The following is a 13,112-nucleotide window of genomic DNA, read 5'->3' as shown; positions in this document are numbered from 1 at the left end:
TTTCAGGCTGTCTGTCTGTGCGTGCCTGCTCCCTAGTACGTAGATGTTCCAACCCCTTTGAATATTTGCTTCCTCCGTTTGAAAGCAAAATAAATAAATAAATAAATAAATAAATAAATAAATGCATAGGTAGGAAATATAGGCTAAGCCAGCAACAGGTCGAACAAAATTGCACGAGTTGACTGTCAACAGTTGGCGGATTGGGGGAGTTTTAGTGCTTGTTTTCATCTGGAATGTTTAGCTTATTTTTTGGGGGTGACAGCTTTGTTTTCTATGTCCCTTTAGTTTTCACCGTTTTGTACAATTCCCGGTCTCGCTGTGTTCATTCGCCCAAGAGCTGCAAAGTCATTTTTTCAACACTGCCTGAGTATGGATAATAGCCTACAGTCTGCATGGCTGTCGACATCCCAGATATTGTGGTGTTTTCCTGAACAACTGTAGGTTACTCGTTTCAGGATGTCCGAGTAGAGCGAGTGACCAAAGTTCCTGTTTTTATGCACAGCGAATTGATATTTGAAAAGCTAATATCAGCGTGCTTCATGAAGTTTTGCTTGACAGCAGTTGCTACTACATAGCCTATGTTGTCGTATTAGATGCAGCATTCGATTGACGTGTGTCTACTATTACGTATAAGGCCTATATAAACCGTGCGCTAAGGAGAAGCGCTCATTCACGTCTCCGTCGCCGGAGGGAGCGCCACGCTTTCCGTCGTTAGTGTACATTTGTGGACATGTATGGATCATTGGCTGCCAGTGACTCTAGCACACCAGTAGAGAACTGCAGTTGGAGCAGTTGTTTTTACTTTCTCCGTGGCGAAGTTGAAGCAAAGCGGATCCATGAAACAACCCTCTTCACAACACATGACCTGAAGGCGCAATCCTAACTGGCCAGGGACCCAACTCGGAGCGTCTGCATCCCGACCGGTATGTGTACGTTGTTTTCATTGAGAGGCTACGTTTCTAAAACGAAGCTTATATTTCATGAATTGTAAATTAGGGCTGTTCTCTCCAATGAAACATCCCCTGTGTTTTCGCTCCGCTTAAAAAAAGGATTTTTTATTTTATTTTTTATATCCCATCAAATACTTAGTGGTTTTATATTCTCATGCATGGCCAGACACTGATTTCTCTCCTTAGCTTTGAGTATCATCTTTGTTTGAAAAGCTGAGCTTTTTTTTTTTTTTTTACTCCAGTGACGTTTTCTAATTTACTTGTGGTAGTTTCAAATGGTGTACACCAAGTGGTTTTTGCCATGCTATGTCACCATTACAATTTCTTTAGCTTCTAAACAAATCTGTGAGCGTTTTAATCAGAGATAAAGCTGCCCTATGTGTGTTGAACTGTGAGTAAAGTATATGCACTTGCCTAACCAAACTCTTCTGTCAGTACCCTTCGTTTTTAGGATAAAGAAGGAACAGTTATTGGAAATGTTACCAAGTTTTAAATGCCATTTGTTGTATTCTTCACTTTCAAAGTTGAACTCCACGCGGAAAATGCGCCCTTGTTTTCATGAACACATACTGTAGCGTACCTCACCTTTCACAACACACGCGTCTCCAACCCGGGTTGGGGAGCTTTAAGTAGGTTACTTTGGCCGGTTGCTTTCGCTTACGGCCATACCACGCTGAACACGCCCGATCTCGTCCGATCTCGGAAGCTAAGCAGCGTCGGGCCTGGTTAGTACTTGGATGGGAGACCGCCTGGGAATACCAGGTGCCGTAAGCTTTTCTCTCCATCAGCCAGTGCAACTTTTTTTTTTTCAGGCTGTCTGTCTGTGCGTGCCTGCTCCCTAGTACGTAGATGTTCCAACCCCTTTGAATATTTGCTTCCTCCGTTTGAAAGCAAAATAAATAAATAAATAAATAAATAAATAAATAAATGCATAGGTAGGAAATATAGGCTAAGCCAGCAACAGGTCGAACAAAATTGCACGAGTTGACTGTCAACAGTTGGCGGATTGGGGGAGTTTTAGTGCTTGTTTTCATCTGGAATGTTTAGCTTATTTTTTGGGGGTGACAGCTTTGTTTTCTATGTCCCTTTAGTTTTCACCGTTTTGTACAATTCCCGGTCTCGCTGTGTTCATTCGCCCAAGAGCTGCAAAGTCATTTTTTCAACACTGCCTGAGTATGGATAATAGCCTACAGTCTGCATGGCTGTCGACATCCCAGATATTGTGGTGTTTTCCTGAACAACTGTAGGTTACTCGTTTCAGGATGTCCGAGTAGAGCGAGTGACCAAAGTTCCTGTTTTTACGCACAGCGAATTGATATTTGAAAAGCTAATATCAGCGTGCTTCATGAAGTTTTGCTTGACAGCAGTTGCTACTACATAGCCTATGTTGTCGTATTAGATGCAGCATTCGATTGACGTGTGTCTACTATTACGTATAAGGCCTATATAAACCGTGCGCTAAGGAGAAGCGCTCATTCACGTCTCCGTCGCCGGAGGGAGCGCCACGCTTTCCGTCGTTAGTGTACATTTGTGGACATGTATGGATCATTGGCTGCCAGTGACTCTAGCACACCAGTAGAGAACTGCAGTTGGAGCAGTTGTTTTTACTTTCTCCGTGGCGAAGTTGAAGCAAAGCGGATCCATGAAACAACCCTCTTCACAACACATGACCTGAAGGCGCAATCCTAACTGGCCAGAGACCCAACTCGGAGCGTCTGCATCCCGACCGGTATGTGTACGTTGTTTTCATTGAGAGGCTACGTTTCTAAAACGAAGCTTATATTTCATGAATTGTAAATTAGGGTTGTTCTCTCCAATGAAACATCCCCTGTGTTTTCGCTCCGCTTAAAAAAAGGATTTTTTATTTTATTTTTTATATCCCATCAAATACTTAGTGGTTTTATATTCTCATGCATGGCCAGACACTGATTTCTCTCCTTAGCTTTGAGTATCATCTTTGTTTGAAAAGCTGAGCTTTTTTTTTTTTTTTTACTCCAGTGACGTTTTCTAATTTACTTGTGGTAGTTTCAAATGGTGTACACCAAGTGGTTTTTGCCATGCTATGTCACCATTACAATTTCTTTAGCTTCTAAACAAATCTGTGAGCGTTTTAATCAGAGATAAAGCTGCCCTATGTGTGTTGAACTGTGAGTAAAGTATATGCACTTGCCTAACCAAACTCTTCTGTCAGTACCCTTCGTTTTTAGGATAAAGAAGGAACAGTTATTGGAAATGTTACCAAGTTTTAAATGCCATTTGTTGTATTCTTCACTTTCAAAGTTGAACTCCACGCGGAAAATGCGCCCTTGTTTTCATGAACACATACTGTAGCGTACCTCACCTTTCACAACACACGCGTCTCCAACCCGGGTTGGGGAGCTTTAAGTAGGTTACTTTGGCCGGTTGCTTTCGCTTACGGCCATACCACGCTGAACACGCCCGATCTCGTCCGATCTCGGAAGCTAAGCAGCGTCGGGCCTGGTTAGTACTTGGATGGGAGACCGCCTGGGAATACCAGGTGCCGTAAGCTTTTCTCTCCATCAGCCAGTGCAACTTTTTTTTTTTCAGGCTGTCTGTCTGTGCGTGCCTGCTCCCTAGTACGTAGATGTTCCAACCCCTTTGAATATTTGCTTCCTCCGTTTGAAAGCAAAATAAATAAATAAATAAATAAATAAATAACTAAATGCATAGGTAGGAAATATAGGCTAAGCCAGCAACAGGTCGAACAAAATTGCACGAGTTGACTGTCAACAGTTGGCGGATTGGGGGAGTTTTAGTGCTTGTTTTCATCTGGAATGTTTAGCTTATTTTTTGGGGGTGACAGCTTTGTTTTCTATGTCCCTTTAGTTTTCACCGTTTTGTACAATTCCCGGTCTCGCTGTGTTCATTCGCCCAAGAGCTGCAAAGTCATTTTTTCAACACTGCCTGAGTATGGATAATAGCCTACAGTCTGCATGGCTGTCGACATCCCAGATATTGTGGTGTTTTCCTGAACAACTGTAGGTTACTCGTTTCAGGATGTCCGAGTAGAGCGAGTGACCAAAGTTCCTGTTTTTACGCACAGCGAATTGATATTTGAAAAGCTAATATCAGCGTGCTTCATGAAGTTTTGCTTGACAGCAGTTGCTACTACATAGCCTATGTTGTCGTATTAGATGCAGCATTCGATTGACGTGTGTCTACTATTACGTATAAGGCCTATATAAACCGTGCGCTAAGGAGAAGCGCTCATTCACGTCTCCGTCGCCGGAGGGAGCGCCACGCTTTCCGTCGTTAGTGTACATTTGTGGACATGTATGGATCATTGGCTGCCAGTGACTCTAGCACACCAGTAGAGAACTGCAGTTGGAGCAGTTGTTTTTACTTTCTCCGTGGCGAAGTTGAAGCAAAGCGGATCCATGAAACAACCCTCTTCACAACACATGACCTGAAGGCGCAATCCTAACTGGCCAGAGACCCAACTCGGAGCGTCTGCATCCCTACCGGTATGTGTACGTTGTTTTCATTGAGAGGCTACGTTTCTAAAACGAAGCTTATATTTCATGAATTGTAAATTAGGGTTGTTCTCTCCAATGAAACATCCCCTGTGTTTTCGCTCCGCTTAAAAAAAGGATTTTTTATTTTATTTTTTATATCCCATCAAATACTTAGTGGTTTTATATTCTCATGCATGGCCAGACACTGATTTCTCTCCTTAGCTTTGAGTATCATCTTTGTTTGAAAAGCTGAGCTTTTTTTTTTTTTTTACTCCAGTGACGTTTTCTAATTTACTTGTGGTAGTTTCAAATGGTGTACACCAAGTGGTTTTTGCCATGCTATGTCACCATTACAATTTCTTTAGCTTCTAAACAAATCTGTGAGCGTTTTAATCAGAGATAAAGCTGCCCTATGTGTGTTGAACTGTGAGTAAAGTATATGCACTTGCCTAACCAAACTCTTCTGTCAGTACCCTTCGTTTTTAGGATAAAGAAGGAACAGTTATTGGAAATGTTACCAAGTTTTAAATGCCATTTGTTGTATTCTTCACTTTCAAAGTTGAACTCCACGCGGAAAATGCGCCCTTGTTTTCATGAACACATACTGTAGCGTACCTCACCTTTCACAACACACGCGTCTCCAACCCGGGTTGGGGAGCTTTAAGTACGTTACTTTGGCCGGTTGCTTTCGCTTACGGCCATACCACGCTGAACACGCCCGATCTCGTCCGATCTCGGAAGCTAAGCAGCGTCGGGCCTGGTTAGTACTTGGATGGGAGACCGCCTGGGAATACCAGGTGCCGTAAGCTTTTCTCTCCATCAGCCAGTGCAACTTTTTTTTTTTCAGGCTGTCTGTCTGTGCGTGCCTGCTCCCTAGTACGTAGATGTTCCAACCCCTTTGAATATTTGCTTCCTCCGTTTGAAAGCTAAATAAATAAATAAATAAATAAATAAATAAATAACTAAATGCATAGGTAGGAAATATAGGCTAAGCCAGCAACAGGTCGAACAAAATTGCACGAGTTGACTGTCAACAGTTGGCGGATTGGGGGAGTTTTAGTGCTTGTTTTCATCTGGAATGTTTAGCTTATTTTTTGGGGGTGACAGCTTTGTTTTCTATGTCCCTTTAGTTTTCACCGTTTTGTACAATTCCCGGTCTCGCTGTGTTCATTCGCCCAAGAGCTGCAAAGTCATTTTTTCAACACTGCCTGAGTATGGATAATAGCCTACAGTCTGCATGGCTGTCGACATCCCAGATATTGTGGTGTTTTCCTGAACAACTGTAGGTTACTCGTTTCAGGATGTCCGAGTAGAGCGAGTGACCAAAGTTCCTGTTTTTATGCACAGCGAATTGATATTTGAAAGGCTAATATCAGCGTGCTTCATGAAGTTTTGCTTGACAGCAGTTGCTACTACATAGCCTATGTTGTCGTATTAGATGCAGCATTCGATTGACGTGTGTCTACTATTACGTATAAGGCCTATATAAACCGTGCGCTAAGGAGAAGCGCTCATTCACGTCTCCGTCGCCGGAGGGAGCGCCACGCTTTCCGTCGTTAGTGTACATTTGTGGACATGTATGGATCATTGGCTGCCAGTGACTCTAGCACACCAGTAGAGAACTGCAGTTGGAGCAGTTGTTTTTACTTTCTCCGTGGCGAAGTTGAAGCAAAGCGGATCCATGAAACAACCCTCTTCACAACACATGACCTGAAGGCGCAATCCTAACTGGCCAGAGACCCAACTCGGAGCGTCTGCATCCCGACCGGTATGTGTACGTTGTTTTCATTGAGAGGCTACGTTTCTAAAACGAAGCTTATATTTCATGAATTGTAAATTAGGGCTGTTCTCTCCAATGAAACATCCCCTGTGTTTTCGCTCCGCTTAAAAAAAGGATTTTTTTTTTTTTTTTTTATATCCCATCAAATACTTAGTGGTTTTATATTCTCATGCATGGCCAGACACTGATTTCTCTCCTTAGCTTTGAGTATCATCTTTGTTTGAAAAGCTGAGCTTTTTTTTTTTTTTTACTCCAGTGACGTTTTCTAATTTACTTGTGGTAGTTTCAAATGGTGTACACCAAGTGGTTTTTGCCATGCTATGTCACCATTACAATTTCTTTAGCTTCTAAACAAATCTGTGAGCGTTTTAATCAGAGATAAAGCTGCCCTATGTGTGTTGAACTGTGAGTAAAGTATATGCACTTGCCTAACCAAACTCTTCTGTCAGTACCCTTCGTTTTTAGGATAAAGAAGGAACAGTTATTGGAAATGTTACCAAGTTTTAAATGCCATTTGTTGTATTCTTCACTTTCAAAGTTGAACTCCACGCGGAAAATGCGCCCTTGTTTTCATGAACACATACTGTAGCGTACCTCACCTTTCACAACACACGCGTCTCCAACCCGGGTTGGGGAGCTTTAAGTAGGTTACTTTGGCCGGTTGCTTTCGCTTACGGCCATACCACGCTGAACACGCCCGATCTCGTCCGATCTCGGAAGCTAAGCAGCGTCGGGCCTGGTTAGTACTTGGATGGGAGACCGCCTGGGAATACCAGGTGCCGTAAGCTTTTCTCTCCATCAGCCAGTGCAACTTTTTTTTTTTCAGGCTGTCTGTCTGTGCGTGCCTGCTCCCTAGTACGTAGATGTTCCAACCCCTTTGAATATTTGCTTCCTCCGTTTGAAAGCAAAATAAATAAATAAATAAATAAATAAATAAATAAATGCATAGGTAGGAAATATAGGCTAAGCCAGCAACAGGTCGAACAAAATTGCACGAGTTGACTGTCAACAGTTGGCGGATTGGGGGAGTTTTAGTGCTTGTTTTCATCTGGAATGTTTAGCTTATTTTTTGGGGGTGACAGCTTTGTTTTCTATGTCCCTTTAGTTTTCACCGTTTTGTACAATTCCCGGTCTCGCTGTGTTCATTCGCCCAAGAGCTGCAAAGTCATTTTTTCAACACTGCCTGAGTATGGATAATAGCCTACAGTCTGCATGGCTGTCGACATCCCAGATATTGTGGTGTTTTCCTGAACAACTGTAGGTTACTCGTTTCAGGATGTCCGAGTAGAGCGAGTGACCAAAGTTCCTGTTTTTATGCACAGCGAATTGATATTTGAAAAGCTAATATCAGCGTGCTTCATGAAGTTTTGCTTGACAGCAGTTGCTACTACATAGCCTATGTTGTCGTATTAGATGCAGCATTCGATTGACGTGTGTCTACTATTACGTATAAGGCCTATATAAACCGTGCGTTAAGGAGAAGCGCTCATTCACGTCTCCGTCGCCGGAGGGAGCGCCACGCTTTCCGTCGTTAGTGTACATTTGTGGACATGTATGGATCATTGGCTGCCAGTGACTCTAGCACACCAGTAGAGAACTGCAGTTGGAGCAGTTGTTTTTACTTTCTCCGTGGCGAAGTTGAAGCAAAGCGGATCCATGAAACAACCCTCTTCACAACACATGACCTGAAGGCGCAATCCTAACTGGCCAGAGACCCAACTCGGAGCGTCTGCATCCCGACCGGTATATGTACGTTGTTTTCATTGAGAGGCTACGTTTCTAAAACGAAGCTTATATTTCATGAATTGTAAATTAGGGCTGTTCTCTCCAATGAAACATCCCCTGTGTTTTCGCTCCGCTTAAAAAAAGGATTTTTTTTTTTTTTTTTATATCCCATCAAATACTTAGTGGTTTTATATTCTCATGCATGGCCAGACACTGATTTCTCTCCTTAGCTTTGAGTATCATCTTTGTTTGAAAAGCTGAGCTTTTTTTTTTTTTTTACTCCAGTGACGTTTTCTAATTTACTTGTGGTAGTTTCAAATGGTGTACACCAAGTGGTTTTTGCCATGCTATGTCACCATTACAATTTCTTTAGCTTCTAAACAAATCTGTGAGCGTTTTAATCAGAGATAAAGCTGCCCTATGTGTGTTGAACTGTGAGTAAAGTATATGCACTTGCCTAACCAAACTCTTCTGTCAGTACCCTTCGTTTTTAGGATAAAGAAGGAACAGTTATTGGAAATGTTACCAAGTTTTAAATGCCATTTGTTGTATTCTTCACTTTCAAAGTTGAACTCCACGCGGAAAATGCGCCCTTGTTTTCATGAACACATACTGTAGCGTACCTCACCTTTCACAACACACGCGTCTCCAACCCGGGTTGGGGAGCTTTAAGTAGGTTACTTTGGCCGGTTGCTTTCGCTTACGGCCATACCACGCTGAACACGCCCGATCTCGTCCGATCTCGGAAGCTAAGCAGCGTCGGGCCTGGTTAGTACTTGGATGGGAGACCGCCTGGGAATACCAGGTGCCGTAAGCTTTTCTCTCCATCAGCCAGTGCAACTTTTTTTTTTTCAGGCTGTCTGTCTGTGCGTGCCTGCTCCCTAGTACGTAGATGTTCCAACCCCTTTGAATATTTGCTTCCTCCGTTTGAAAGCAAAATAAATAAATAAATAAATAAATAAATAAATAAATGCATAGGTAGGAAATATAGGCTAAGCCAGCAACAGGTCGAACAAAATTGCACGAGTTGACTGTCAACAGTTGGCGGATTGGGGGAGTTTTAGTGCTTGTTTTCATCTGGAATGTTTAGCTTATTTTTTGGGGGTGACAGCTTTGTTTTCTATGTCCCTTTAGTTTTCACCGTTTTGTACAATTCCCGGTCTCGCTGTGTTCATTCGCCCAAGAGCTGCAAAGTCATTTTTTCAACACTGCCTGAGTATGGATAATAGCCTACAGTCTGCATGGCTGTCGACATCCCAGATATTGTGGTGTTTTCCTGAACAACTGTAGGTTACTCGTTACAGGATGTCCGAGTAGAGCGAGTGACCAAAGTTCCTGTTTTTACGCACAGCGAATTGATATTTGAAAAGCTAATATCAGCGTGCTTCATGAAGTTTTGCTTGACAGCAGTTGCTACTACATAGCCTATGTTGTCGTATTAGATGCAGCATTCGATTGACGTGTGTCTACTATTACGTATAAGGCCTATATAAACCGTGCGCTAAGGAGAAGCGCTCATTCACGTCTCCGTCGCCGGAGGGAGCGCCACGCTTTCCGTCGTTAGTGTACATTTGTGGACATGTATGGATCATTGGCTGCCAGTGACTCTAGCACACCAGTAGAGAACTGCAGTTGGAGCAGTTGTTTTTACTTTCTCCGTGGCGAAGTTGAAGCAAAGCGGATCCATGAAACAACCCTCTTCACAACACATGACCTGAAGGCGCAATCCTAACTGGCCAGAGACCCAACTCGGAGCGTCTGCATCCCGACCGGTATGTGTACGTTGTTTTCATTGAGAGGCTACGTTTCTAAAACGAAGCTTATATTTCATGAATTGTAAATTAGGGTTGTTCTCTCCAATGAAACATCCCCTGTGTTTTCGCTCCGCTTAAAAAAAGGATTTTTTATTTTATTTTTTATATCCCATCAAATACTTAGTGGTTTTATATTCTCATGCATGGCCAGACACTGATTTCTCTCCTTAGCTTTGAGTATCATCTTTGTTTGAAAAGCTGAGCTTTTTTTTTTTTTTTTACTCCAGTGACGTTTTCTAATTTACTTGTGGTAGTTTCAAATGGTGTACACCAAGTGGTTTTTGCCATGCTATGTCACCATTACAATTTCTTTAGCTTCTAAACAAATCTGTGAGCGTTTTAATCAGAGATAAAGCTGCCCTATGTGTGTTGAACTGTGAGTAAAGTATATGCACTTGCCTAACCAAACTCTTCTGTCAGTACCCTTCGTTTTTAGGATAAAGAAGGAACAGTTATTGGAAATGTTACCAAGTTTTAAATGCCATTTGTTGTATTCTTCACTTTCAAAGTTGAACTCCACGCGGAAAATGCGCCCTTGTTTTCATGAACACATACTGTAGCGTACCTCACCTTTCACAACACACGCGTCTCCAACCCGGGTTGGGGAGCTTTAAGTAGGTTACTTTGGCCGGTTGCTTTCGCTTACGGCCATACCACGCTGAACACGCCCGATCTCGTCCGATCTCGGAAGCTAAGCAGCGTCGGGCCTGGTTAGTACTTGGATGGGAGACCGCCTGGGAATACCAGGTGCCGTAAGCTTTTCTCTCCATCAGCCAGTGCAACTTTTTTTTTTTCAGGCTGTCTGTCTGTGCGTGCCTGCTCCCTAGTACGTAGATGTTCCAACCCCTTTGAATATTTGCTTCCTCCGTTTGAAAGCTAAATAAATAAATAAATAAATAAATAAATAACTAAATGCATAGGTAGGAAATATAGGCTAAGCCAGCAACAGGTCGAACAAAATTGCACGAGTTGACTGTCAACAGTTGGCGGATTGGGGGAGTTTTAGTGCTTGTTTTCATCTGGAATGTTTAGCTTATTTTTTTGGGGTGACAGCTTTGTTTTCTATGTCCCTTTAGTTTTCACCGTTTTGTACAATTCCCGGTCTCGCTGTGTTCATTCGCCCAAGAGCTGCAAAGTCATTTTTTCAACACTGCCTGAGTATGGATAATAGCCTACAGTCTGCATGGCTGTCGACATCCCAGATATTGTGGTGTTTTCCTGAACAACTGTAGGTTACTCGTTTCAGGATGTCCGAGTAGAGCGAGTGACCAAAGTTCCTGTTTTTACGCACAGCGAATTGATATTTGAAAAGCTAATATCAGCGTGCTTCATGAAGTTTTGCTTGACAGCAGTTGCTACTACATAGCCTATGTTGTCGTATTAGATGCAGCATTCGATTGACGTGTGTCTACTATTACGTATAAGGCCTATATAAACCGTGCGCTAAGGAGAAGCGCTCATTCACGTCTCCGTCGCCGGAGGGAGCGCCACGCTTTCCGTCGTTAGTGTACATTTGTGGACATGTATGGATCATTGGCTGCCAGTGACTCTAGCACACCAGTAGAGAACTGCAGTTGGAGCAGTTGTTTTTACTTTCTCCGTGGCGAAGTTGAAGCAAAGCGGATCCATGAAACAACCCTCTTCACAACACATGACCTGAAGGCGCAATCCTAACTGGCCAGAGACCCAACTCGGAGCGTCTGCATCCCGACCGGTATGTGTACGTTGTTTTCATTGAGAGGCTACGTTTCTAAAACGAAGCTTATATTTCATGAATTGTAAATTAGGGTTGTTCTCTCCAATGAAACATCCCCTGTGTTTTCGCTCCGCTTAAAAAAAGGATTTTTTTTTTTTTTTTTTATATCCCATCAAATACTTAGTGGTTTTATATTCTCATGCATGGCCAGACACTGATTTCTCTCCTTAGCTTTGAGTATCATCTTTGTTTGAAAAGCTGAGCTTTTTTTTTTTTTTTACTCCAGTGACGTTTTCTAATTTACTTGTGGTAGTTTCAAATGGTGTACACCAAGTGGTTTTTGCCATGCTATGTCACCATTACAATTTCTTTAGCTTCTAAACAAATCTGTGAGCGTTTTAATCAGAGATAAAGCTGCCCTATGTGTGTTGAACTGTGAGTAAAGTATATGCACTTGCCTAACCAAACTCTTCTGTCAGTACCCTTCGTTTTTAGGATAAAGAAGGAACAGTTATTGGAAATGTTACCAAGTTTTAAATGCCATTTGTTGTATTCTTCACTTTCAAAGTTGATCTCCACGCGGAAAATGCGCCCTTGTTTTCATGAACACATACTGTAGCGTACCTCACCTTTCACAACACACGCGTCTCCAACCCGGGTTGGGGAGCTTTAAGTAGGTTACTTTGGCCGGTTGCTTTCGCTTACGGCCATACCACGCTGAACACGCCCGATCTCGTCCGATCTCGGAAGCTAAGCAGCGTCGGGCCTGGTTAGTACTTGGATGGGAGACCGCCTGGGAATACCAGGTGCCGTAAGCTTTTCTCTCCATCAGCCAGTGCAACTTTTTTTTTTTCAGGCTGTCTGTCTGTGCGTGCCTGCTCCCTAGTACGTAGATGTTCCAACCCCTTTGAATATTTGCTTCCTCCGTTTGAAAGCAAAATAAATAAATAAATAAATAAATAAATAAATAAATGCATAGGTAGGAAATATAGGCTAAGCCAGCAACAGGTCGAACAAAATTGCACGAGTTGACTGTCAACAGTTGGCGGATTGGGGGAGTTTTAGTGCTTGTTTTCATCTGGAATGTTTAGCTTATTTTTTGGGGGTGACAGCTTTGTTTTCTATGTCCCTTTAGTTTTCACCGTTTTGTACAATTCCCGGTCTCGCTGTGTTCATTCGCCCAAGAGCTGCAAAGTCATTTTTTCAACACTGCCTGAGTATGGATAATAGCCTACAGTCTGCATGGCTGTCGACATCCCAGATATTGTGGTGTTTTCCTGAACAACTGTAGGTTACTCGTTTCAGGATGTCCGAGTAGAGCGAGTGACCAAAGTTCCTGTTTTTACGCACAGCGAATTGATATTTGAAAAGCTAATATCAGCGTGCTTCATGAAGTTTTGCTTGACAGCAGTTGCTACTACATAGCCTATGTTGTCGTATTAGATGCAGCATTCGATTGACGTGTGTCTACTATTACGTATAAGGCCTATATAAACCGTGCGCTAAGGAGAAGCGCTCATTCACGTCTCCGTCGCCGGAGGGAGCGCCACGCTTTCCGTCGTTAGTGTACATTTGTGGACATGTATGGATCATTGGCTGCCAGTGACTCTAGCACACCAGTAGAGAACTGCAGTTGGAGCAGTTGTTTTTACTTTCTCCGTGGCGAAGTTG

General features: G+C 42.8%; 7 non-coding genes across 7 annotated transcripts; all 7 read left to right on the top strand.

Annotated features, from left to right (window-relative positions):
- Positions 1-1,605: 1,605 nt before the first annotated feature.
- LOC134063109 (5S ribosomal RNA) lies at positions 1,606-1,724 on the top strand. Its single transcript, XR_009935881.1, has one exon. It is a non-coding gene; the product is annotated as a 5S ribosomal RNA (ribosomal RNA).
- A 1,637-nt stretch (positions 1,725-3,361) lies between these two features.
- LOC134063108 (5S ribosomal RNA) lies at positions 3,362-3,480 on the top strand. The gene has a single exon (XR_009935880.1). It is a non-coding gene; the product is annotated as a 5S ribosomal RNA (ribosomal RNA).
- Positions 3,481-5,116: 1,636 nt separating this feature from the next.
- Positions 5,117-5,235, top strand: LOC134063106 (5S ribosomal RNA). The gene has a single exon (XR_009935878.1). It is a non-coding gene; the product is annotated as a 5S ribosomal RNA (ribosomal RNA).
- A 1,640-nt stretch (positions 5,236-6,875) lies between these two features.
- Positions 6,876-6,994, top strand: LOC134063105 (5S ribosomal RNA). The gene has a single exon (XR_009935877.1). It is a non-coding gene; the product is annotated as a 5S ribosomal RNA (ribosomal RNA).
- A 1,635-nt stretch (positions 6,995-8,629) lies between these two features.
- Positions 8,630-8,748, top strand: LOC134063104 (5S ribosomal RNA). Its single transcript, XR_009935876.1, has one exon. It is a non-coding gene; the product is annotated as a 5S ribosomal RNA (ribosomal RNA).
- Positions 8,749-10,385: 1,637 nt separating this feature from the next.
- LOC134063103 (5S ribosomal RNA) lies at positions 10,386-10,504 on the top strand. The gene has a single exon (XR_009935875.1). It is a non-coding gene; the product is annotated as a 5S ribosomal RNA (ribosomal RNA).
- A 1,636-nt stretch (positions 10,505-12,140) lies between these two features.
- On the top strand, positions 12,141-12,259 carry LOC134063102 (5S ribosomal RNA). Its single transcript, XR_009935874.1, has one exon. It is a non-coding gene; the product is annotated as a 5S ribosomal RNA (ribosomal RNA).
- Positions 12,260-13,112: the final 853 nt, after the last annotated feature.

This window comes from Sardina pilchardus, chromosome 17, assembly GCF_963854185.1.
Source record: "Sardina pilchardus chromosome 17, fSarPil1.1, whole genome shotgun sequence".
Taxonomy (NCBI): domain Eukaryota; kingdom Metazoa; phylum Chordata; class Actinopteri; order Clupeiformes; family Clupeidae; genus Sardina; species Sardina pilchardus.
This window is presented reverse-complemented; position numbering and strand designations above follow the sequence as displayed.